Genomic DNA, 25128 nt, shown 5'->3' with positions numbered 1-25128 from the left:
CATTCTCCGTGCATCTCAGAGGACTATTCTCCCAGATCATCTCATCCTGCCCAGCAGGAAGAAGTCACAGCTCACATCTTAGCCAAGGGGAGGGGTAGAGATGATGCCAGTGGAGAAGGATATCAACAAAGGAGGAGAGAAGGAAAGGCATCAACTGAGACTTTTCAAGAGTGGGAAAAAGAGACATGAAAGGCCTCTGGAGCCTGAAAAATGAAACTCATAAGTGGGGAAAGACTTGGTTCCCCTTTCTGTCCTGCTCCAACTTTATTTATCATACTTTAGATATCTATTTTTTTTTCTTTCTTCTTCTTCTTTTTTTTCCTTGAGATGGAGTCTTGCACTGTCACCCGGGCTGGAGTGCAATGGTGTGATCTTGGCTCCCTGTAACCTCCGCCTCCCAGATTCAAGTGATTCTCCTGCCTCAGCCTTCTGAGTAGCTGGGATTACAGGCACCCGCCACCAGGCCCAGCTAATTTTTTGTATTTTTAGTAGAGATGGGGTTTCACTATGTTGGCCAGGCTGGTCTCGAACTCCTGACCTCATGATCCACCTACCTCGGCCTCCCAAAGTGCTGGGATTACAGGTGTGAGCCACCGCACCTGGCCTAGATATCTATTTTTATTAGAAATAATTTTTGAAAAATGTCTGATATAGTGAGTAGGACATTATAGACAATCAGTAAGAGACAGTTATTAACGTATTGCTTTTTAAGACCCAAGTAACTCAAATCAGTATTGGACAATTCGGTTCAAACCATGAAGCAAAAAGTTAGTTCTGATAAAAGCCAGACCGTACTTTTGGTAAACGTTTCTCTCTGTTATAGTACACAGATTGTGGCAGTCAGTTGTGAGGGACAGCATGACAACTTATGATGACAGTCACCAAGTACTGAAATTCGAGTATGATAATTTTAGAGACAGGACAGTGTTAATGTCAAGACCTGCATTTCAGTCCCACACACATATTACTCCTGGAAATGTTCTGTAACCTCTATAGGCCCATTTCCTAATCTGCAAAATGAAGATCCTACAGAACAAACCACACAGGGTTGGTTGTTTCTAGCTCAAATGGGATCATATATGCAAAGCTCATGGCACAGTGCTTAGCATAGGGTAAGCACTCAGTAAAGGCTGTCCATTATTAGGATTGTGATTTTTAAAAAGAGAGCACATTCAGGTTTGTCCTTGTGAAGATATCAGTTTTATGCATTTGCCTACTGATTGATTTGCTTTCCTGAGAGACAAAGAAAGGGACATGGTTTAAACGTGCCTGTTGGGAATATAGGAGCCATGAGAAACTCATCTCTTATGCAGGAAAAAATATCAGAAACCACACACTGGTAGGTTCCCATCCACTCTATGACCTCTGCCAATCATATTTCTGACCATGTCACATTCCCACAGAACACTTTCCATGAAGTGGTGTTTATTAATTCATTCGGCAGTTCATCACAGGTTAGACTTATTTCACTCGAGCTTGAGAGCAATTTTGTGCTATTAGGAAAGATGTGAGAAGTCATTTATGGGACGGCAGGTAGACTCAATTGGTGACAGGGGATTTGTTGACCGTTTCACATTATAGGGCGTTTTCCAAATTCTGGGACTAGATGGTGTATGCTGATTCATTTGACTAACAACTGTAGAGCATCCACTTCTTTTAGGCCCAGGAATAGGTGCCAGGGAATCAAAGGTGCATTACACAGCATCACAGTCTGGTGAGAAACATGAGGTCTTATACACAGCTGAATAAATATTTGTGGAGGCAACTGGGAAATAAACCCTTACTTAATTCTGTGTGTTCTTAGAGAGCTTAGAGCAACCTACCCTAAGAGGGCAGGGGAGGGGGCTGAATGCTGTGGTTGTGACGGGTTTGTTGCCTGTCTCTGCTGTGCTTCGAGAGCCCTCTGTGTTGACCTTCTAGCAGTCCCTCTAGGGCTCAGTGAAACCCTCTCAGAAATAACTGTTACAAAGTCCCAGAAAAGCACACTGGGATGTGGCCAATCTCAACCCCAACAAACCACTCTTGGTGCCTTTCAAAGTCTGTAAACCCAGGAATTGTGTAATGCTCTGGTTTCCATTCCAGTTTGCTCAGTGGCTGAAGCACAGCTTGCGAAGGACTTTGGATATAGAGCATCCGAGGCCATAAGCAAACACGCCATCAGAAAGTGCACTCTGAGCAGCAGCCATGCACTGAGCAGGGACTGCCAGAGAGGGAAGGGGTGGGGTGGGCGCTATTTGCAGAAAACAGGCCTGACTCCCTGCTCCTTAGCTCACTACTGCCCATAGCGAGAGCTGCTTGGCTTCATCTTGCCCATTCAGTCTCACCTAGGTGCCAGTCTAGACCAATGCAGTTCCCTAGATAGGGAGAATTTAGGGGGCCCAAGGGCAGTAACACAGTGGCAAGGATCTCGTCATATTTCCAACTGACCGTGTGCTCAGCCTTTAGGAGCTGAGCAAACTGCATTTTGTTTTGTTCTTTGTGACTAAATAGACCACCTTGTACCCTGCTTACCGTGACTGGCACCTGTCTTGTTCTTTGTACCCCAACCTTTGGAGCCTTGTTTCTTTAACTGGCAGGTGAATCTTAAAGCACTGACTTGAAGGGCTGTTTTGGGCAGTAGATGAAATAGCTTGTGAGGCATCTGGCACAGAGAACATGTGCCATTTGTGCTGGTGTCTGAGTCTTGACCTTTGTACATTCTGTCCCACTGGTGTTCTTGGAGCCTGGAGTTCTGCCTCTGAACAGGAAGCATGATTGTTCTGGTGTCGAGGACATTTGGTAGAGTACAGTGGAAAAATACGTGATTTATTTACCAATACTGTCATCCTTGGTATCTGATGGGGATTGATTCCAAGATTCCACCATACAAAATCAGCAAATGCTTAAGTTCCTTATATAACATGGTGCAGGATTTGCATATAACCTACATGCATTCTCCTGTGTGCTTTCAATCATCTCTAGATTAGTTATAATACGTAATACAATGTAAATGTTATGTAAATAGTTGTTATGCTGTATTTTTTATTTATATTATCTTTTATTGTTGTATTGTTATGTTTTATTGTTTCTCTTTTGCAAACATTTTCAATCCACGGTTGGTTGAGGCCTCAGATGTGGAACCTGTGGATACAGTGGGCTGATTCATATGTGCCATAAACATCCCTGACTCTCACCCCATCTTTGACTTTCATTCCTTCTTTGAGCCTTATTCAATACTGGTCATCACCTGATCCCTTACACTCACCCCATTCCTGACAGGGTGTCTTCTAATCAGTTCTTGAGTTTCTTCAAGGGTTTAAGCCTCAGAGACCTCCTCAGGGGCATAGGGAGCACCAGGCTGCTATGCTAATGTGCAGGGAATTGAGTCTAGCCCACCATCTCCTGTTGCCTCCTCTTTCTCAGCTCTGGTTCAGTTGCTTGGGGAGCTGTCCCAAGAGAGATCAGGGACCAAATGACACTGGTCCCTGTCCTTCCTGTCAACTCCTCTTCCTTAGGCTCTGGAGGCTTGAGGGGAAACCTGGCCAGGTTGAGGCTGGAGAGGATCAAGCCATGAGCCCTGGAGGGTGGAGTGGTAGAGAGGACTGAGCGCAAGACCGGGAGTCAAGTGACCTGACCCATTCCCTGCCGTGTGACCTAGGCTCACCCCACATCACTTTAGGAAATGTAGGCAAGATGTAGAAACCAAATGCAGAGGTGAGGGTCTGCTACTCTGCTCAGCTGAAGAATGTCAAGGAAAGCCCATCTTGAGGGAAATTGTATGGCACCAATCTCTACTCTGAATAAAAAGAAATGATGCTGAAATTAAGGCCTTAGCTTATCGGACTGAAAGAGAAGGAATCAGAGGGAAAACATTTGTAACATTTGCTCTGAATTTGTCATGGTCTAAGATCTTTATCAGTATTTAATTTAAAAGGAAAAATAAAACCACCTGGCAACCTCACAGTGGATATTGAATTACAAGCTGGATAAGTTGTTAAACACCTATGCAAGGCTACAGAGATAGAAGAGTGGAGCCAAGGGCTGTGGCACAGACTCCCTGCCCAAGCCCGAGACAAAGTCAGAGGGGCAGATGCACAATCACAGTGTCTCTCATTTCTACAGGAGCTGGAGTCAAGAGTGGTGTGCTTTCTGAACAACTGCCCTGGGTGGGTCAGAGAAAAGGGATCGATCCCTATCTCAGAAGTGAAAATGAAAAAGGTGCTCTAAGGGGAAAAATTATTTATGGTGTACTCTGAGTCTGACAACGTGGAAGTAGTAAGAGAATTGTCTTCTATTGGTAGCCTTTTTATATATGTATATATAATTTATATATATATAATTTATATATAACACACACACACACACACACACACACACACACACACACACACACACACACACCCTGCATATATCTTATTGGTTCTTTCTCTCTGGAGAGCCCTGACTAACATTGTCTCCTTTGCTAACAAGTTCCTCAAGGCAAGGTCCTAGGCCTTCTTTTCTTCTCACTCTAAGTTTTGCTTGTTTTCTTTTTTCTGAGACGGAGTCTTGCTCTGTTGCCCAGGCTGGAGTGCAATGGCGCGATCTCGGCTCACTGCAAGCTTCGCCTCCCGGGTTCACGCCATTCTCCTGCCTCAGCCTCCTGAGCAGCTGGACTACAGGTGCCCGCCACCACACCCAGCTAATTTTTTGTATTTGTAGTAGAGACGGGGTTTCATCGTGTTAGCCAGGATGGTCTCGATCTCCTGACCTGGTGATCTGCCCGCCTCGGCCTCCCAAAGTGCTGGGATTACAGGCAGTTTTGCTTGTTTTCTATGCAATTTTTTTTCTGCCCATGACCTCAGTTGCCATCTGCATGTGAATAACTCTTAAGTTTATATTCTAGCTCAGAGATCTCTCTCTATGGATCTCCAGACCCATGCATCTAATTGTGTACTTGGATATCTGAAGGGCATCTGAATGCAACATATGCAAAGGTAAATTCATGATCCTGCAACCCTGATCTTCTTTCATGGTTCCCCACTTCTGTGAAATGTACCTCTCTGTATCAGAAAGACCTGGAGCCATTCTTAACAGCTCTGGCTCAGCTGCTTGGGGACCTGTCCCAAGAGAGATCAGGGACCAAATGACACTGGTCCCTGTCCTTCCTGTCAACTCCTCTTCCTTAGGCTCTGGAGGCTTGAGGGGAAACCTGGCCAGGTTGAGGCTGGAGAGGATCAAGCCATGAGCCCTGGAGGGTGGAGTGGTAGAGAGGACCGAGAGCAAGACCGGGAGTCAAGTCCCGGTTTCCCCTCTTAACTCTGTACCTAATCCATCACCACATTCTGCCAATGTCACTTCAGAAATTTCTCTTATATCTCTACTTCTCTCAAGCTCCACTACCACCACTCAAGCTATGGGTATCTCTTATCTTGACTCCTATATTAACTTCTCAAGTTGCAAGTTGCAAGTAGCTGCCTATTCTCAGTCTGTCCTCTAATTCTCTTTCTTTACACTCCAGCTATAGTGATCTTTCTAAAAACTAAGTCTGATCCTATCATTCTGTGCCATTACGTGTTGGAAATCATACCATGATTGGTTCCCAAGGCTCTACATGGTCTTATCCTGCTGCAGTTTTCCCCTTGCTTTCTAGACTCCAGCTAAACTAGCTTTTTCTTTTAATTCCTGAAAATGAAGTCCCCATCATGGGTTCTTTGAATATACTGTTTTTACTCTAGTTTTAAGAATTTGGAATATTCTTCCCAACTTCTCAGCTATCATATCAGGAGTCATTTCCAGAGGAAACTGTTGTGTTCCACACACCCCTTCCTCAGCCTACTCAGATTCCTTTATTACACAATCTCATAGTATTTCTCTAAATCAAAGCAAATAATAATAGCTAAGAATTATCACGTGCTTGCCAAGTTCAAGTGTCAAGCACACTGCTAAATATTTTATAATTGTTATATCTAAATATCTAATTTAAAATTAGAGAAATAGCCAGTATTATCATTCTTATTTTCCAAGAGAGGAACCAGAGAACCTGGGTGATATGCTGACAGCATATTCAGCAGTGTGATGAGTTTAGTGGATATTTGGTTCCCCCACTGGCCTGTGTACTTGGAATGAGCTGAGGCCACTGTTCATGGATCAGCACTGTTAGAGGACTGCCTGGCATGTAGAATGTGTTCCATATGTACTTGTTGATTGAAATAATGAATATTCAAATGAGAAATGAACCAGGGCACATTTTAACATGAAAACTAACTGGGTATTCCTTTTGTTCTCTATACCAAATTAGTCACCTATGAGATTGTTTACAAAATTCTAGACAGCTGCTTGCAAATGAGAAAATGGCATTCCTAATATTGGAGATGCTTTAGAGTAGCCTCCACTTTTCATTTTAATGACCATCTGCTCCATTTCCAAATGAGGCACCAACTCAGTTTAATTTTACACACAGTTAAGAATGATTTTTTTTTAGTTCCAGTCCTTTTGGGGCTTCTATAAGCACACACACTCAAGCACACACTTAGAAAGATGCATACTCTCTGTTAGGTCCACACCAGCAGCTGTAACAAATAAGCCCTAAACTTCTAAGCCTTAACACAATAGGTGGTTATTTCTTGTGTAACAACCTAGCTTTGCTGCTTGGCCAGAAAGCTTTTCACCTGGTGATTTGGGAACCCAGGCTTTCTTCACCCCATGGGGCCCCCACCTGGGGGGGGTCTCAGAGTTCCTTTACTGATGGCAGCAAGGCAAAAAACATAGAGGAGGCATACCTCCTTCCTCAAAACCCTGGCTTCCAAATGAAGCATGTCACTTCTACTCATTTTGCATTGCTAGAAATTTATTATGTGGCCATGCCCAACTCTAAGGAAGGCTAGGAAATGCAGTCTATCTACATGTCCAGGAAGAAAAAAGAGAAAACACATTTGATTGAATCATCAGCATTCTCTGTCCCACCCTTGTCCTCACAGTACAATGCAGAGAGATGCTGTAAGATTAGTAAAAAGTGCCCTCGGGTAAGGGAAGAAGGAGCTTAATTTTCACTGTGGACATCTGAAAAGGCATGTGGAGGAGTGAATTTTGAGTGGGGCTTGAAGAATAAGCAAGTCCTTGATAGGAAGAGATGGCAACAGGCATAACTGAGATGAAAACCGGTGCCAAGAGAGAGGAGGTCTGAAGCCAGGTGGGAGTGAGAAGGCGAAAAGAAATGTATGCCTGTGCCTTGGTCTGTGTGTAGGCAACTCAGAGTCAAGTGTAAACGTTATTTTAATAATCTCTTTGTCTTGGTTTTCCTGTGCTCCTTCTTTAAGTAATTAAATAACAGAATTCCACCCTCAACCATGAGTATCTTGGTCCCTAATGTGAAGATATGAAATAATTAGAGGGTGCGCTGTGTAAGAATTTTAATGTCATGGAAACTTCTACTTTCAAGACTGTGTTAATTACACAGGATGAGGCGGAACAAAGGGAAGATGCACAATTAGCAGAGTACAGCCTATTATAACCAGCTCTGTTTAGAGCCTCTTCTGAACCTGGATATGTAATAAATCAATATGTAGTAGTGACCTAGCATTTATTTTTTTAGAGAACTCTTAAATTTTGGTAATGCAGGATTTTTGGAATGTGAGATTTGGCCATTTTGGATTTGACTATGGGGATGGTACAGGAGACTTTGACATTCTAGTCTACATAATAAAGAGGAAAAAGCAGGGTCTTTAGAGGGAGAAGACCTCTTCCTTGGTCTGCCACTCACTGGCTGAGTGATCATAACTTCTCTGAGCTGCTTCCTCCACTGTGTGGGGATAGGGGAACAGTAATGCATATGAAAGCACCTAGCGCTAAGCCTAGACTATATTAAGGATATAATTTTAATTTTAGATCCATTTCCTTTCCCCTTCCCAACTTTCCTTTTCTTTAGTGAGATTTCACAGATCCATTTCCTTTCCCCTTCCCAACTTTCCTTTTCTTTAGTGAGAGTTCACTCATCTCAAATAAAAATCCTTAACACTTTAAGAACTGTATAAGAATGACTGTAATAACCGACAGGTGTACTTCCTGTAAAGCTACCAAACTACAATAAAGGCAGTTATAATATCAGTGGCTCTATCTGAGCAGTGTCAAGGATAAAAAAATACCTTCCTAGGCTGGGTGCAGTGGCTTACGCCTGTAATCTCAGCACTTTGGGAGGATGAGGCGGGTGGATCACCTGAGGTCAAGAGTTCGAGACCAGCCTGGCCAACATGGTGAAACCCTGTCTTTACTAAAAATATAAAAATTAGCCAGGCATGGTGGCACATGCCTGTAATTCCAGCTACTTGGGAGGCTGAGGCAGGAGAATCACTTGAACCCGGGAGGCAGAGGTTGCAGTGAGCAGAGATCACGCCATTGTACTCCAGCCTGGGACACGAGTGAAACTCCGTCTCAAAAAAAAAAAAAAAAAAGTACCTTCCTTGTCAGTCAAAACTCATGAGGGCTGACTCAGCTCTTCTTTTCTTCCAAAGAAGATAAATTGGATATCATGCAATTTGCTTTCTGCTCGGGGGTTTTGTTTTGTTTGCAAACAAGATCTTAAGTGCAAAAGACTTAAACATTCAAGGGCCTATGATGAGTCCCATAAAAGTTGGGCTTTTCACTAGCTTCTGTTGCCAGAATATTAGAAATTGATATGAAAAACTGAGAGCTTAAAAACTGCACAGTATTACATATGATTCAATTGCAAAGTGCTGTGAACTGCCCATCCCAAGCCTCAGCTATGAATGGCCTATACACCCAAGTGCATCTCAGTATTGACTGAAAGGATAGAGGCTCTTAGCTCTTGGGAAGGCATTAGGATTGCATTATCATATCAATAGCCCACATGCAAAGTTCTTGATAAAAACTATCATAATCTAGAGGCAGAGATAAAATATGAGAGTTTGATTTGTGTAAACAAATCAAAAGCATTTAGAGTCAAGCTACTTAATCTGTCTTAAAGCATCGCCAGGAATATAAACATCAGAACAGCCTGAAGCAGGCAGCCTGTAGTAGAAGAAGAACTCTAATTTGCTACTTTTTCTTGCTTTGCTGTAATCCAGCCATAATGGCTATCTTTCAATTTTACAAACCAGCGAAGCTTAACGCTTTTTGTCTTAAAGCCCCTAATAATAATAAATAGTCAGGATAGTCTCAGTTACGCTGCACTAACAAATAGCTTCCATATTTTAGTGGCTTAAGACAATTAAAGTTTGTTGTTTGCTCAGGTTACAGGTCCATTGTGGGTCCATGGGTTGGGGGGACGGAGGGGGGCACTCTGTTCTTTGCAGTCACACAGGCTCCAGGCTGAAGGAGAAAACCACACCTTGAGCCACATCACCAGTCAGAATGCCACAGGGGAAGGGAGCCAGGGAGTCCTGCAACAGCAATTAAATGCTCCAGCATGGAAGTGCCATAGATCCTTTCTACTCACAACTCACTGGTCATCCCACATCCCATGGCCCCAAGTTACCTGGTCCTTTCATGTGCCCAGAAGGGAAGGGAAGCAGGGAGAGCTCTCTTGACTCTCACACCTCCCCTAACCACCCTTTCTAAAGCAGGTTCCACCTCTTCACTACCTGAGCACCCTGTTTGTTTTCTTCATAGTGCTTATTGCAATTTGTAATTGTATTATTTATTTATCTTCTGTTTTGTTTTCAGTCTGTTTCCTCCATTGGATGCTAAGATCCCTAAGAGGAAAGAAGTATTATTTATACCAGCAGGCTGATTCCATAAAGCTGTTCTCAAAAGTACCCAATCGGCTTCATATATTTAAAATACTCAGTATATTTGTCTTGAACTTGGAGAATCCTTATGAGTATAATCTCATGTCTCTTAGTCTGTGTCCACCCGTTTAGGCTGTGTGCTGACCCTGCTCCACTGCTCCTCATCAGAGGGTCCTCTTGCTACTCACTGTCAGGGGCTGAAACAAACTGCACATTCCTTCCAATGCTGTCAGTAAGCGGAGGGAGAAAACTATCAACTGAAACCTTACAGAAATCTCCAAAGGCTGTGAAAACCAACATATCCAGTGCAAATTACTATGAATTTTGTAAATAAGAACCAGGAGAGAGGCATTTGGTGAACTGGAGTTTTGTTGAACTTGCTTTTGGAAAAATAGCTCACAGGGAATTGGCTCAGAGCTACCTGCCACCTTCCACTAACAATTGTATTTCAGGGTCCGATTCTGCTTGGCATTTTGAAGACACTCTGAAATAACTGTCAATTTCACGGACAAGGAAACTGTAGTTTAGAAAGGTTAAGTAAGTGGCCCAAAGTCACAGAGGCTATGATGGGAAAGATAGGAGTGTCATCCAGGTGACCTCTTGCCAGCATGGTGCTTCTTTCCCTGAATCACAGTCCGGATAGGCTGCAATCATTTTTATTTATTTAATGTGCCATTTAGTGTATAAAGGAATATTCTAAGTATTTATCTTGCTTTTTATCACTTTAAATAAAAACACTTTAACAATTATTCACTATTTTAGAGACTTTTAATAACTGTACCATCATTTTCTATGCAAAATCCTATTATTTTCAACTGAAGTAAGAAATGATTGACGCACAATTGCCTGTGGGATGAGTTTACTTCAGCAAAGAAGTTTCAAGAATCAATTAGTGATGGCCTTGGAGAAATGGGTTTTAAATAGGAATTGTCTTAGGTCATCTAAAGCATATCTTTAGTTACCTAATAGTTTATCTTAAAAGAGGTCACCACTAAAATGTTTCATAGACACTTGTAAGTATGAATTTTTTAAAAAGACACTTTTTTTTAAGCTATGAGTTTTTTTCTCCTATATCTTTCAGAATAAAGGCTTTTTCCTGCACGTCCTACACATGTATCCTGGAACTTAAAATAAAATTAAAAATTTTAAAAAAGAAATAAGGCTTTTATGGCAAGGATATTTTGCATACTATAGCAGGTAAACATTAATAAAGAAAAAAACCTAGACTTTTCTCTCTGCTCATTAGTCCTTAGACGCTGATTTCTGATTTTGTAGAGTTGCTGTTATTTTTCGACGCTGGGCTGCATAACTGAGAAATGTGTTTCTCGCCTACCTGGTTTCTCGCCTACCTGTTGGCTCCAGCGTGCTGTGTTTTCCTTCTTCTTACTACAAGTTCAGGAAATCAAGCATGGTCTCCATCTGTGTGAGGAGGAGATTCAAGGTGCCCGTGCCAGGAGCAAGCTGCGTAGCCCTAAGTGGACACCAAGAAGAGAGAAAAATTTAGAAATAACGGAAATGAATTGGGTTCAGAGAAATGAAAACAGAACTGCCACTTTAAAAAAATATTTCTATTTAAGGACAATACAATACAAAGAATGGCATGTGGGTAGGCGTTGAATAGAGGTGGACTGAATGAAAAAAGAATGAAGAAATTAACCTCATTTAGGGTTTCAACTGGTACTAGGATTACAAACTCAGATGCCTTCAAGCCCATGCAGGTGGTATCAATGAGCCAGCAGACTGGGTGTGAGATAATAAGGAATGGTTGGTACTGTGATGAGCTACTGAGCCCATGCCCCATCTGAAGGGGCAGCTACTGCTCAGGTCTAGTTGATGATTTTGACTGATGCCACAAAGATAAACAGGCCCAATGATGTCACAACGTCTAATTTTTAGGGAAAAACAGAAATATAGATTTTTAAATGTGAAATATTTTGAGTTTTGTACTTTAGGATCTAATTAATTTTAAAAATAAAACAAAACTGCACAGGTCAGACAAGGCTAAAACCAAAGTCCATGTGAGGGGTCAGGATTGGCACATGGATGGCCAGCTTTTACCTAAGGTCTTCTGCAACATCTTAACTTTCCAAGTGATAAAAAAGGTCCAGAGGGCTGAAGCTGCCTTTGGGCAAAGACATTTGGTTCATTCACGGCACAGCTGGGATTTTAGGCATGCGCACCTTCCCTTTCACTTAAGACCTTTTAGTGTCACTTATGACCACTCTGCCACTGGCTGAATCTGATCCAGACCTGTTTAAATAACAGGATGGAAGCCAACTAGACCTGCCTCCTATTGATCAGATTCTTGGGTCTCAAGCTATATGTATACAAAGCTTCATAATAAAAGGTGGAATGTTCTATTCTAACTGTTCATGTATATCATAGAGTAAGTTCTGGGTAATGCTGAGTGACTGAAATGTGATGGGTCCTCATATGAAATAAAACTCTTATTAAAGGCATTTGTTTGGGATGGTGTTTAAGCAGTGTGGCCCCATGTGAACAATATGGACAGAGGCACAAGTGGGTTCCAGTGGATCCATTTGCTGGTTCCAGTTTCTGTTAAAAGACTCTCTGTTTCTATGATAATCACTGTTGTGTGATGGGTAAGTGTATGGGTTGGGTTTAGAGACTGACTCAGCCACTGATGATACTTAACCTTTCTAGGTCCCATGTGCAAAATCATGATAACGGTACCTGAATCCTAGAGTTGTCATGAGGTTCAAATAAATGAATACATAGAAAGTGCTTAGGATGGTGCTTGCATAGGTAGTCATCAACGTTAGCTAGTATTTGTAACAACTACCAACATTTACTGAATGCCTACACCAAGTTACTTATACGTATTATCTGTCATCATCTCCACAATCCTCTTAGTTTTGTATTATTACCTTCATTTTAATAATGAGAAAACATGACTGAGGGAGAGCAAGTCTATTGTTCAATGTCATCCCGGGATTAGTGGAGCCAGTGTTTGAACTTAGATCTACTCAGCCTAGACAGCTGCTTAACCTACCTCTCCAGTGCCTTGTCATTTGTTCAATTGAAGACAAATTTTAGAACTTTAAAGGAGAGCACGTCTATTTGGCCAAACACCAACTGCTTATCAAGTCAAACACCAACTGCTTATCAAGTCAAATACCAAAGCAAAAGAGTCCCAGAAACAATCAAAAGTATTGCAACACTTGGGAATCCTTTGCCTTATGTAAAAAATGTCTTATTCTAATAATGGGAGTGTACCATGTAAGTAAGCATAAGACAGGAGAGCATGTAGTCAGTTTTTAGTCTGCATGAACCCTCATTCTGCTCTTTAAAGTGCTATATCTCTTACTTACTAGATTATTTGCTTAATATTGATAAAATAATGGAGGTAGCTTTTAAGAATTTAAACACGTACTGAATGTTGACATTGGAAAAATAGCACCTGAAAGATTTTACTCTACGATATTTTTAAAACATTTCCTTGCTTTTGTAGAATTTACTATGGAAAGAGTGGAAAAAACCATAAACATTATTGAAATATATGAAGCCTTAATATGAAGCATCTTCTATAAAATATTATTGAACAAAGAAAAGGGAAGCAAGGAATGAAAGAAATGAGAAGTTACTGAACGCTGTCGTGAGACAGACGCTATCCTAGGTATTATTATAGTCATCATAGCATTCACTGAGTGAAAAATAACCAAACCAGGGCCAAAAAAAAGGTGTGGAAAATGTGTAAATAGCTAAGTCATTTTTCCATGGGCAGATGCAGGTTTAAAACTTAAATCTTACTTAGATGTAACTTTTATCTTGAATATCCATTCTGTTTTGTTTTGGGATTTTTGTTTTCACACATTAAAAAATAATTTTAGCAAAGCAGAGGCAGGAAAGGAGGGTGTCCTTTTAATCAAAATACTTAATTGCCATCAGTGCAGGAAAATATTAACTAGAAAACATATACATGCAAATTTTCTCTGCTTTAGAATGAACTGAACATTATCCTAAGAGATAATGACATCTATTCACAGGAATAATATAGAAAGTGGGAACGTATTGTACAAGAAAAGATGAAAAATATAAGCTACTTTCTTTAGTCTGATTTCTAAAGTGTAATTTTAGTACTTAAGTTAGAGGCACTGCAACGTTCCAGAATATAAAATGCATCTACATTCAAATGTTGGTTTCAGAATACAAAATAATATTTCAAAGTCAAGTAGAAATGAATTTGTTCATTATCTACTCTTTTGGATAATTGCCATTATTGCTATTTCTCCTTGGGCAGATAATTGAAAATTGACTATAGAAATTGTTGTGTTTTTCTGGGGAAATAGCTTAGACTCAACATTTGTCACCCACATTTTAATCTAGTTTACAATTTTACCAGGTCTAAAAATTATAGCTATTCTAGCACATTACTCCATTACATTTCATTAATATCACCCCTTCTTTTTCGCTTCATGTGGCAAAAAGGAATTTTGCCGGTGCTGTTTATGGCTGAGAAATCCATTCTTTCTGTATACCGACTTATGAGTGCTAGCTATGGGAGAATTTAGTGACATAATAGGATAAACAAGACAGTAATAATATTTGGACATGAGATTTAGTCTTCCCAGTTTTGCTACAGCCCTCTGTGGCAACAAAGGACTTTGTACTGTGGATCTCTAATGTCAGCATCTGGCTACATTTGATCCTGGTTTGTGTGTGGTCTGTTTGAGATAAAGGACTTAAATAAAGACCAACAGAACAAAACACAAAGCGCCACTGAGTTGCCCATTTATTAACTTATCAAGGTAAATTCTATGACTCATTAGGGAACCAGGTGGAGGCCACAGTTGATCCAATTAGTTAATGAATTTAGGAGAGAGAACAGAGGACTTTCGCTCTCTATTTTTCAATGATCATGAACTTAACTTTCAATTTCTTTTCACTATAGGTGGGGTCGCTTTGGGACTCTGAGATTCTCACGCAGGAAGTTTATTGGAGCATGTTCTTAGGAACAACACCTGTCTCTAATGTGAGAGGAGAAAGAAGAAGGCAAAGGGAGAGTCTGAACCTTGATGCAGTCACAGCACAGACCTGAGCTGACCCTGCAGGGAGCTCTGGGGCTGGGATGGTTCTGCAGAGTCCAGTGGGTGCCAGGCCAGCTTGCATGGGCTTGGGCAGAGCTGGTGGTGCACACTTCTTCCCAACTTCGCATTCAATGACATCATGTTGATATCTTGAAACTGGTGGCACATACGTTTATAACACAAAAATAGGCAATGCTAGAAACCAGGGGTTCTCCCATTTCCCTTGCCTAGAAAGCTGGTTTGCCAGAAAAGCCACAGTGAAGAAAGATTGCTTCCATATCTCTGTGCCCAAATTCATGCAATAAATTCTTCGCTGTTGTTTGTTGTTGTTTTTGAGTTGGAGTCTCACTCTGTCACCCAGGCTGGAGTGCAGTGGCACACTCTCGGCTCACTGCAACCTCCGCCTCCCACGTCCAAGCAATTCTTCTATCTCAGCCTCCCGAATAGGTGAGACTACAGGTGTGTACCACCAAGCCTGGCTAATTTTTTTTTTTTTTTTTTAGTAGAGACGGGATTTCACTGTGTTAGCCAGGATGTTCTCGATCTCCTGACCTCCTGATCCGCCTGCCTCAGCCTCCCAAAGTGCTGGGATTACAAGTGTGAGCCACCGCTCCCGGCCCCAGTAAATTCTTAATTGTTAGCAGTGCCACAGTAGAAGGAATTCTATACAATAATCCTAAGTCTTGTATTGTTATAGCTTCTCTAGGCCAAGCCTCCTCTGTTCTACCAAGTATTAATCTAATCTCAGGATTTCTATCCCTGCCATGCTATCAGTGATTTTTCTTACTGCCTTTCTGAAAGAGGCAACTAAGCTCCCATGAAAATGGAACAATCTCTTTAAGATACAACTTAGTGATATGACCTCCAAAGCCCAAGTGACAGAGTTATCAAAGAAGTATTTAATAAGTACTAGAACGATCAAACAATATCCTGAATAAAGTACTTAGAAAGAAAAAACAAACCCAGCTGAAATGATTACTGAAATGATTTTGTTTAAATGTATTGCTATGCCTTTACTTGTAAACATGGTCATTCATACTAATGAAGTAGAATAACAATAATTATGGCATGTATTTGTTTAATGAAGTCATAAAATATTTTTGCAGCCAGTTTAGGGTGCAGAAGGTAGGAGAAGATTTTAGATACATTAGCCAAGAATTCAACCAAAGAATTTCAGTTAAAATCACTCCAGCTATTTTAAAAGTTGATTTTAAACTTAGTCCATCCTGAGAAGGATATTGCTGTATGCAACTCAATATCCAATTGCTGTATGCAAATACTATTATCTTTAAGAAACTCAGAGAGCTGGTATGGGAGAGTTCACCATTAGTTTGGGTAGCAGAAATATTTAAGGGTACTATTCTGAACAAAGCTGCACATGTATCAGAGTTCTTTCTTCTTCTGAGCTCTTTATAGAAAAAGGCAACTAAAGGAAGATCCAAGATTTGACAGGCACAGATTATACAGAATTTCTTCTCAGCTTTGCACCTTACATCCTATACCCATATTAACTCCTGGCAATGCAGTAATTGCAAAAACATCAGTTAGTTAGGCAATCAATTTATGAAAAAGAAATAAATAGGCATAAAATGGGGGGGAAGTTGTCCTGATTTTAAATAAGGCTAGAATGTGGAAACTCAGTAAGACAAGCATGGATGATTCTGAAATTTAGCGATTAAAAAGTGACTCAGTGTTGACTATATCTATTCTATCGGCTACCACATTTCTATAACAAGCATCAAAGAAGACAGAAAGTGAGGACTCCATCAAATATTCTTCCATGACATGAAATCATTGGGAGCAAACTGTCTTATACATCACAACTCAGCACAGAGTCTATTTCAATATCATCTTCTTAAATGAATTGATGAGATATAGCTAGGGCCACATTTGGATTCTGTAATCAGTTTCTTATTTCCTCTCCTGTTATATTCATTGCTTCATTCAAAAAAACTGTGTTATTTTCTGTACTGTGATATTCTACTAGGGGCTAGGGATACAGAGAATCTTGTGTCTTTCTGAAGACAGATATCATCCAGATAATAAAGTACAGTAATGGAGATAATAAAAAACAGGGACCCTGAACTGTGTGTGTGTGGGGTGGTGGTGGTGGTGTGTGTGTGTGTGTGTGTGTGTGTGTGTATGCATGTATGTCTTGGTGTGTGATTAAATGCATTTTTCTCTTGAATGAGGTATTCAGAGTATTGATAATTAAGAGCAAAGCTTACCTTTTTTGGACTGTAAAATATAAACCCAGTTACTGTTTCTGCTGATCAAACAGGGGATATTGAGAGGATGAAGGAATGTAGCCTGGAGCCCTAAAAATAATCTGGCCTATTTTTCCTGATTTTAAACTGAAATACATCTGAGCCAGTCTTTCAACAATTCAGCAATATTTTTATTTTCCTTTTACATGGAATTCACATGCTAGGTGCTGAGGACTGAAAGAGGAATGGAGAAAACCCAAGTTGTTCTCAAAGTCTTACTAAGCAATAAATTCCAAATATCTGGTATACCATGAGCCTTTTAAAATTTTGATGTAATTTTATAATGCCATTCAGGAATATAAATGTTCTAATTGATACCTACCTATAAAATTTTAGCCTAGATAAATGAGTTGTTTCACAAATAATTTTGGTAGAACATGCATTTACCTTTATAACAAGCAAACAGAACAATGGGATAGATCCTTGTTCATGTCTGGCTGTCAAACTTTTTACATACAGCTTTAGGTCTCTGCCTTTACAAATGGAAGAAACTAGTTCTTAAAATTAAGTCCATTCCAGGGCGTATGTACAAACAAATTTTGGAAAGTTTACATATTGACAGAGTCTACTTCTGCCCAGCTGGATTTCTCAGGTCATGCTCAGCATATCTTGCAAACACTGTTATAGGAAACTATGCCTTGTAAGCTCATGGAATTTGAACATGGCTTCTGATTTTAACACAGGCTCTCTGCAGCCAGTTAGCTCTAGTGAGAAATGACACTGGCCATCTGGGGGCAGTTGTTTTGCTTTTGCTTATTTTTCTATAGGCATTTTGTTCTAGATCGGTCTTTTTAGAAATGGATATTGTTATCTGTTGATAGGGAAAATGGGCGAGAGAATAGTCCAACATCTGTACACATATAGCACCACCACTGAAAAACAGCAAAACAAAACCAAGAGCTTAATGATTATGCCCTATAGACAGTTGAAACAGCAATAGTATCTCTTAATTTAAAGGATGGCATCTTGACCTGATATGTGCTGGGAAAACAATCCTCCTCCTGACTTAAGTGGTTCTCCATTATATATCCAGGAATTATATATCCAGGAATATTTGGTACAGATGCTGGCAGCTGTATTGACCAGAGAGGCATAACAGGGAAGCTGCAGCAGCCCCCAGAAGGTAGGAGATTGGGAGGTGGTGCTTACAAAGAAGCCACCCTTTGCCCTTAATCAATCGTACTAAATGGGGATTTGTATTTTGCAAACATCAATGAGATCAATGAGATCTTGAATGAGAATTGATCAAGATCAAGGAGATTTGTTGAAGTTGTACATGGCAAGCAATAGGCCTAGTATAAGAGCACAGTGCCCTTTCCTCTGAAGCATAAAGTTCTTTTCTCACCATAGGTTTTTATTGATGAGCACTAGAAAGTGAACAGAAAATGCACACCTGTTACTTCCAAATTGGACATATTTTCCTTAGTAGACCTTCAAAAGAAAAAGGGAGTTAAATCTGCCGCTGTGAAAGTGTTTCCCATGCCTTGGCTAAGTTGTGAGATAAATCAGTTTAGAAATGCCATGAGTAGACAGAGAAATGGTTAGAACTCATGCTCAAAAACACAAGTCCTTTGATTGGAAAACAAAGATAGGTAAAGCCTGTAGACTGAAGATCCCAGAAGAACTTGATCTGAATGTCAGACACTCAAGAAATAAGTTTGTAAAAGAAGGCTTACAATTTTCATTACAATTAGGTGACATGAATGCAATTTTATACCTATTCAGTACTTTGATTAATGCTATTTTTTCCAGGTTTTTTGATCTAGAATCTCTTCTTGGCTAAGCGTATAGGATGCCACTTCTTGCTACCTCCACAGCAATACATCACCTGGACAGCTTGCCACTCTTTGTTGCCTCGAACTTCTCTGATGTTTAGGCAGCCCATTCTGGTACTGAGAACACAGTGAATGAGCTACATCCTCCTGCTTTCTTCTTCTATTATTACTTTTACCTGATTTCTTCCCAGGAGGAAGCTGTACATTTTAACAGGACAGATAGGAGGAAAAGCAACTATTTTTCTGCCGAGATAACAATTGACAACTTGGGGCAGTACGTGCAGAGTTTTTCTGGAGTTGTATTAAAAATTATCTGATAAGCTGCCTTTGGGTCTGTGTGTTGTTTTCTTTGTGTGGGGCATGCAGTGGGATCTATGAGGCTTAGCAAGCTTAGTTAGATGTTAAACTTAGGTAGTAAACAATGACGTACTTTGTAATACACAGATGGCTGGAATGGTCAATGTTGGAGTTAAAATTTATATTAAGATTCCTGTTGCTGCCTACATTCATTGAACTTGGCACAACAGTAACCCCAAAGATATGATACCTTAAGCAGTCAATCTGTTCCTTCTTCTTTGTCTGGCTCCTAAATACCAATCTGTTCACTTTTCTCTTTCAATGAAAAAACAAACAAAGGGTGGAGCCAAGATGGCCGAATAGGAACAGCTCCAGTCTACAGCTTCCAGCGAGAGTGACAGAGAAGATGGGTGATTTCTGCATTTCCAACTGAGGTACCAGGTTCATCTCACTGGAGAGTGTCAGAAAGTGGGTACAGGACAGTGGGTGCAGCGCACTGAGTGTGAGCCGAAGCAGGGTGAGGCATCACCTCACCCAGGAAGTGCAAGGGGTCAGGGAATTCCCTTTCCTAGTCAAAGGGGTGACAGACGGCACCTGGAAAATCGGGTCACTCCCACCCTAATACTGTGCTTTTCCAATGGTCTTAGCAAACCGCACACCAGGAGATTATATCCCACGCATGGCTCAGGGGGTCCTACGCCCACGAAGCCTCACTCATTGCTAGCACAGCAGTCTCAGATCAAACTGCAAGGTGGCAGCGAGGCTGGGGGAGGGGCGCCTGCCATTGCTGAGACTTGAGTAGGTAAACAAAGCGGCCAGGAAGCTCTAACTGGGTGGAGCCCACCGCAGCTCAAGGAGGCCTGCCTGCCTCTGTAGACTCCACCTCTGGGGGCAGGACATAGCCAAACAAAAGGCAGCAGAATCCTCTGCAGACTTAAATGTCCCTGTCTGACAGCCTTGAAGAGAGTAGTGGTTCTCCCAGCAGGCAGCTGGACATCTGAGAACAGACAGACTGCCTCCTCAAGTGGGTCCCTGACCCCCGAGTAGCCTAACTGGGAGGCACCCCCCAGTAGGGGCAGACTGACACCTCACACGGCTGGGTACTCCTCTGAGACAAAACTTCCAGAGGAACGATCAGGCAGCAACATCTGCTGTTCACCAATATCCACTGTTCTGCAGCCTCTGCTGCTGATACCCAGGCAAACAGGGTCTGGAGTAGACCTCCAGCAAACTCTAACAGACCTGCAGCTGAGGGTCCTGTCTGTTAGAAGGAAAACTAACAAACAGAAAGGACATCCACACCAAAACCCCATCTGTACGTCACCATCATCAAAGACCAAAGGTAGATAAAACCACAAACATAGGGAAAAAACAGAGCAGAAAAACTGGAAACTCTAAAAATCAGAGTGCCCCTCGTCCTCCAAAGGAATGCAGCTCCTCACCAGCAATGGAACAAAGCTGGACAGAGAATGACTTTGACGAGTTGAGAGAAGAAGCCTTCAGACGATCAAACTACTCTGAGCTAAAGGAGGAATTTCGAACCCATGGCAAAGAAGTTAAAAACCTTGAAAAAAGATTAGACGAATGGCTAACTAGAATAACCAATGCAGAGAAGTCCTTAAAGGACCTGATGGAGCTGAAAACCAAGGCACGAGGACTACGTGACGAATGCACAAGCCTCAGTAGCTGATTTGATCAACTGAAAGAAAGGATATCAGTGATGGAAGATGAAATGAATGAAATGAAGCAAGAAGAGAAGTTTAGAGAAAAAAGAATAAAAAGAAACGAACAAAGCCTCCAAGAAATATGGGACTATGTGAAAAGACCAAATCTACGTCTGATTGGTGTACCTGAAAGTGATGGGGAGAATGGAACCAAGTTGGAAAACACGCTGCAGGATATTATCCAGGAAAGCTTCCCCAATCTAGCAAGACAGGCCAACATTCAAATTCAGGAAATACAGAGAATGCCACAAGGAGACTCCTTGAGAAGAGCAACTCCAAGACACATAATTGTCAGATTCACCAAAGTTGAAATGAAGGAAAAAATTTTAAGGGCAGCCAGAGAGAAAGGTCGGGTTACCCACAAAGGGAAGCCCATCAGACTAACAGTGGATCTCTCAGCAGAAACTCTACAAGCCAGAAGAGAGTGGGGGCCAATATTCAATATTCTTAAAGAAAAGAATTTTCAACCCAGAATTTCATATCCAGCCAAATTAAGCTTCATAAGTTAAGAAGAAATAAAATACTTCACAGACAAGCAAATGCTGAGAGATTTTGTCACCACCAGGCCTGCCCTAAAAGAGCTCCTGAAGGAAGAACTAAACATGGAAAGGAACAACCAGTACCAGCCACTGCAAAAGCATGCCAAACTGTAAAGACCATTGAGGCTAGGAAGAAACTGCATCAACTAACGAGCAAAATAACCAGCTAACATCATAATGACAGGTTCAAATTCACACATAACAATATTAACTTTAAATGTAAATGGACTAAATGCTCCAATTAAAAGACACAGACTGGCAAATTGGATAAAGAGTCAAGACCCATCAGTGTGCTGTATTCAGGAAACCCATCTCACGTGCAGAGACACACATAGGCTCAAAATAAAGGGATGGAGGAAGATCTACCAAGCAAATGGAAAACAAAAAAAGGCAGAGGTTGCAATCCTAGTCTCTGATAAAACAGACTTTAAACCAACAAAGATCAAAAGAGACAAAGAAGGCCATTACATAATGGTAAAAGGATCAATTCAACAAGAAGAGCTAACTATCCTAAATATATATGCACCCAATACAGGAGCACCCAGATTCATAAAGCAAGTCCTTAGAGACCTACAAAGAGACTTAGACTCCCATACAATAATAATGGGAGACTTTAACACCCCACTGTCAACATTAGACAGATCAACGAGACAGAAAGTTAACAAGGATATCCAGGAATTGAACTCAGCTCTGCACCAAGCAGACCTAATAGATATCTACAGAACTCTCTACCCCAAATCAACAGAATATACATTCTTCTCAGCACCACATTGCACTTATTCCAAAATTGACCACTTAGTTGGAAGTAAAGCACTCCTCAGCAAATGTAAAAGAACAGAAATTATAACAAACTGTCTTTCAGACCACAGTGCAATCAAACTAGAACTCAGGATTAAGAAACTCACTCAAAACCGCTCAACTACATGGAAACTGAACAACCTGCTCCAAAATGACTACTGGGTACATAACGAAATGAAGGCAGAAATAAAGATGTTCTTTGAAACCAACGAGAACAAAGACACAACATACCAGAATCTCTGGGACACATTCAAAGCAGTGTGTAGAGGGAAATTTATAGCACTAAATGCCCACAAGAGAAAGCAGGAAGGACCTAAAATTGACACCCTAACATCACAACTAAAAGAACTAGAGAAGCAAGAGCAAACACATTCAAAAGCTAGCAGAAGGCAAGAAATAACTAAGATCAGAGCAGAACTGAAGGAAATAGAGACCAAAAAAACCCCTTCAAAAAATCGATGAATCCAGGAGCTGGTTTTTTGAAAAGATCAACAAAATTGATAGACCGCTAGCAAGACTAATAAGAAGAGAGAGAAGAATCAAATAGATGCAATAAAAAATGATAAAGGGGATATCACCACTGATCCCACAGAAATACAAACTACCATCAGAGAATACTATAAACACCTCTACGCAAATAAACTAGAAAATCTAAAAGAAATGGATAAGTTCCTCGACACATACACCCTCCCGAGACTAAACCAGGAAGAAGTTGAATCTCTGAATAGACCAATAACAGGATCTGAATTGAGGCAACAATTAATAGCTTACCAACCAAAAAAAGTCCAGGACCAGACTGATTCACAGCCGAATTCTACCAGAGGTACAAGGAGGAGCTGGTACCATTCCTTCTGAAACTATTCTAATCAATAGAAAAAGAGGGAATCCTCCTTAACTCATTTTATGATGCCAGCATCATCCTGATACCAAAGCCTGGCAGAGACACAACAAAAAAAGAGAATTTTAGACCAATATCCCTGATGTACATCGATGCAAAAATCCTCAATAAAATACTGGCAAACCAAATCCAGCAGCACATCAAAAAGCTTATCCACCATGATCAAGTGGGTTTCATCCCTGGGATGCAAGGCTGGTTCAACATATGCAAATCAATAAACGTAATCCAGCATATAAACAGAACCAATGACAAAAACCACGATTATCTCAATAGATGCAGAAAAGGCCTTTGACAAAATTCAACAGCCCTTCATGCTAAAAACTCTCAATAAATTAGGTATTGATGGGATGCATCTCAAAATAATAAGAGCTATCTATGACCAATATCATACTGAATGGGCAAAAACTGGAAGCATTCCCTTTGAAAACTGGCACAAGACAGGGATGCCCTCTCTCACCACTCCTATTCAACATAGTGTTGGAAGTTCTGGTCAGGGCAATCAGACAGGAGAAGGAAATAAAGGGTATTCAATTAGGAAAAGAGGAAGTCAAATTGTCCCTGTTTGCAGATGACATGATTGTGTATCTAGAAAACCCCATCATCTCAGCCCAAAATCTCCTTAAGCTGATGGGCACTTCAGAAAAGTCTCAGGATACAAAATCAATGTGCAAAAATCACAAGCAGTCTTATACACCAATAACAGACAAACAGAGAGCCAAATCATGAGTGAACTTTCATTCACAATTGCTTCAAAGAGAATAAAATACCTAGGAATCCAACTTACAAGGGATGTGAAGGACCTCTTGAAGGAGAACTACAAACCACTGCTCAATGAAATAAAAGAGGATACAAACAAATGGAAGAACATTCCATGCTCATGGGTAGGAAGAATCAATATCGTGAAAATGGCCATACTGCCCAAGGTAATTTATAGATTCAATGCCATCCCTATCAAGCTACCAATGACTTTCTTCACACAATTGGAAGAAACTACTTTAAAGTTCATAGGGAACCAAAAAAGAGCCTGCATTGCCAAGTCAATCCTAAGCCAAAAGAACAAACCTGGAGGCATCACACTACCTGACTTCAAACTATATTACAAGGCTACAGTAATCAAAACAGCATGGTACTGGTAGCAAAACAGAGATATAGATCAAAGGAACAGAACAGAGCCCTCGGAAATAATGCCACGTATCTACAACCATCTGATCTTTGACAAACCTGACAAAAATGAGAAATGGGGAAAGGATTCCCTATTTAATAAATGGTGCTGGGAAAGTTGGCTAGCCATATGTAGAAAGCTGAAACTGGATCTCTTCCTTACACCTTATACAAAAATCAATTCAAGATGGATTAAAGACTTCAATGTTAGACCTAAAACCATAAAAACCCTACAAGAAAACATAGGCAATACCATTCAGGACATAGGCAGGGGCAAGGACTTCATGTCTAAAACACCAAAACCAATGGCAACAAAAGCCAAAATTAACAAATGGGATCTAATTAAACTAAAGAGCTTCTGCACAGCAAAAGAAACTACCATCAGAGTGAACAGGCAACCTACAGAATGGGAGAAAATTTTTGCAATCTACTCATCTGACAAAGGGCTAATATCCAGAATCTACAATGAACTCAAACAAATCTACAAGGAAAAAACAAACAGCCCCATCAAAAAGTGGGCAAAGGATATGAACAGACACTTCTCACAAGAAGACATTTATGCAGCCAAAAGACACATGAAAAAATGCTCATCATCACTGGCCATCAGAGAAATGCAAATCAAAACCACAGTGAGATACCATCTCACACCAGTTAGAATGGTGATCATTAAAAAGTCAGGAAACAACAGGTGCTGGAGAGGATGTGCAGAAATAGGAACACTTTTACACTGTTGGTGGGACTGTAAACTAGTTCAACCATTGTGGAAGTCAGTGTGGCGATTCCTCAGGGATCTTGAACTAGAAATACCATTTGACCCAGCCATCTCATTACTGGGTATATACCCAAAGGATTATAAATCATGCTGCTATAAAGACACATGCACACGTATGTTTATTGCGGCACTATTCATAATAGCA

General features: G+C 40.8%; 1 protein-coding gene across 5 annotated transcripts in view; it reads right to left on the bottom strand.

The window, feature by feature from the left end:
• B3GALT1 (beta-1,3-galactosyltransferase 1) overlaps positions 1-25128 on the bottom strand; it is a 496697-nt gene that overhangs the window by 44054 nt on the left and 427515 nt on the right. For 4 of the 5 annotated variants that reach the window (XR_008546520.2, XM_054678792.2, XM_024354639.2 and 1 more), the window contains one exon: positions 11054-11175. The gene's annotated coding sequence lies outside the window, so the exon portion shown is untranslated. Of the gene's footprint in view, positions 1-11037; positions 11176-25128 lie in introns of all 5 variants that reach the window. The other variant, XM_024354640.2, reaches the window with a different exon arrangement.

The sequence above is a fragment of the Pan troglodytes genome, chromosome 13, assembly GCF_028858775.2.
Source record: "Pan troglodytes isolate AG18354 chromosome 13, NHGRI_mPanTro3-v2.0_pri, whole genome shotgun sequence".
NCBI lineage: Eukaryota > Metazoa > Chordata > Mammalia > Primates > Hominidae > Pan > Pan troglodytes.
Note: the sequence above shows the minus strand (reverse complement) of the source record. Positions and strands in the feature narration are given on the sequence as shown.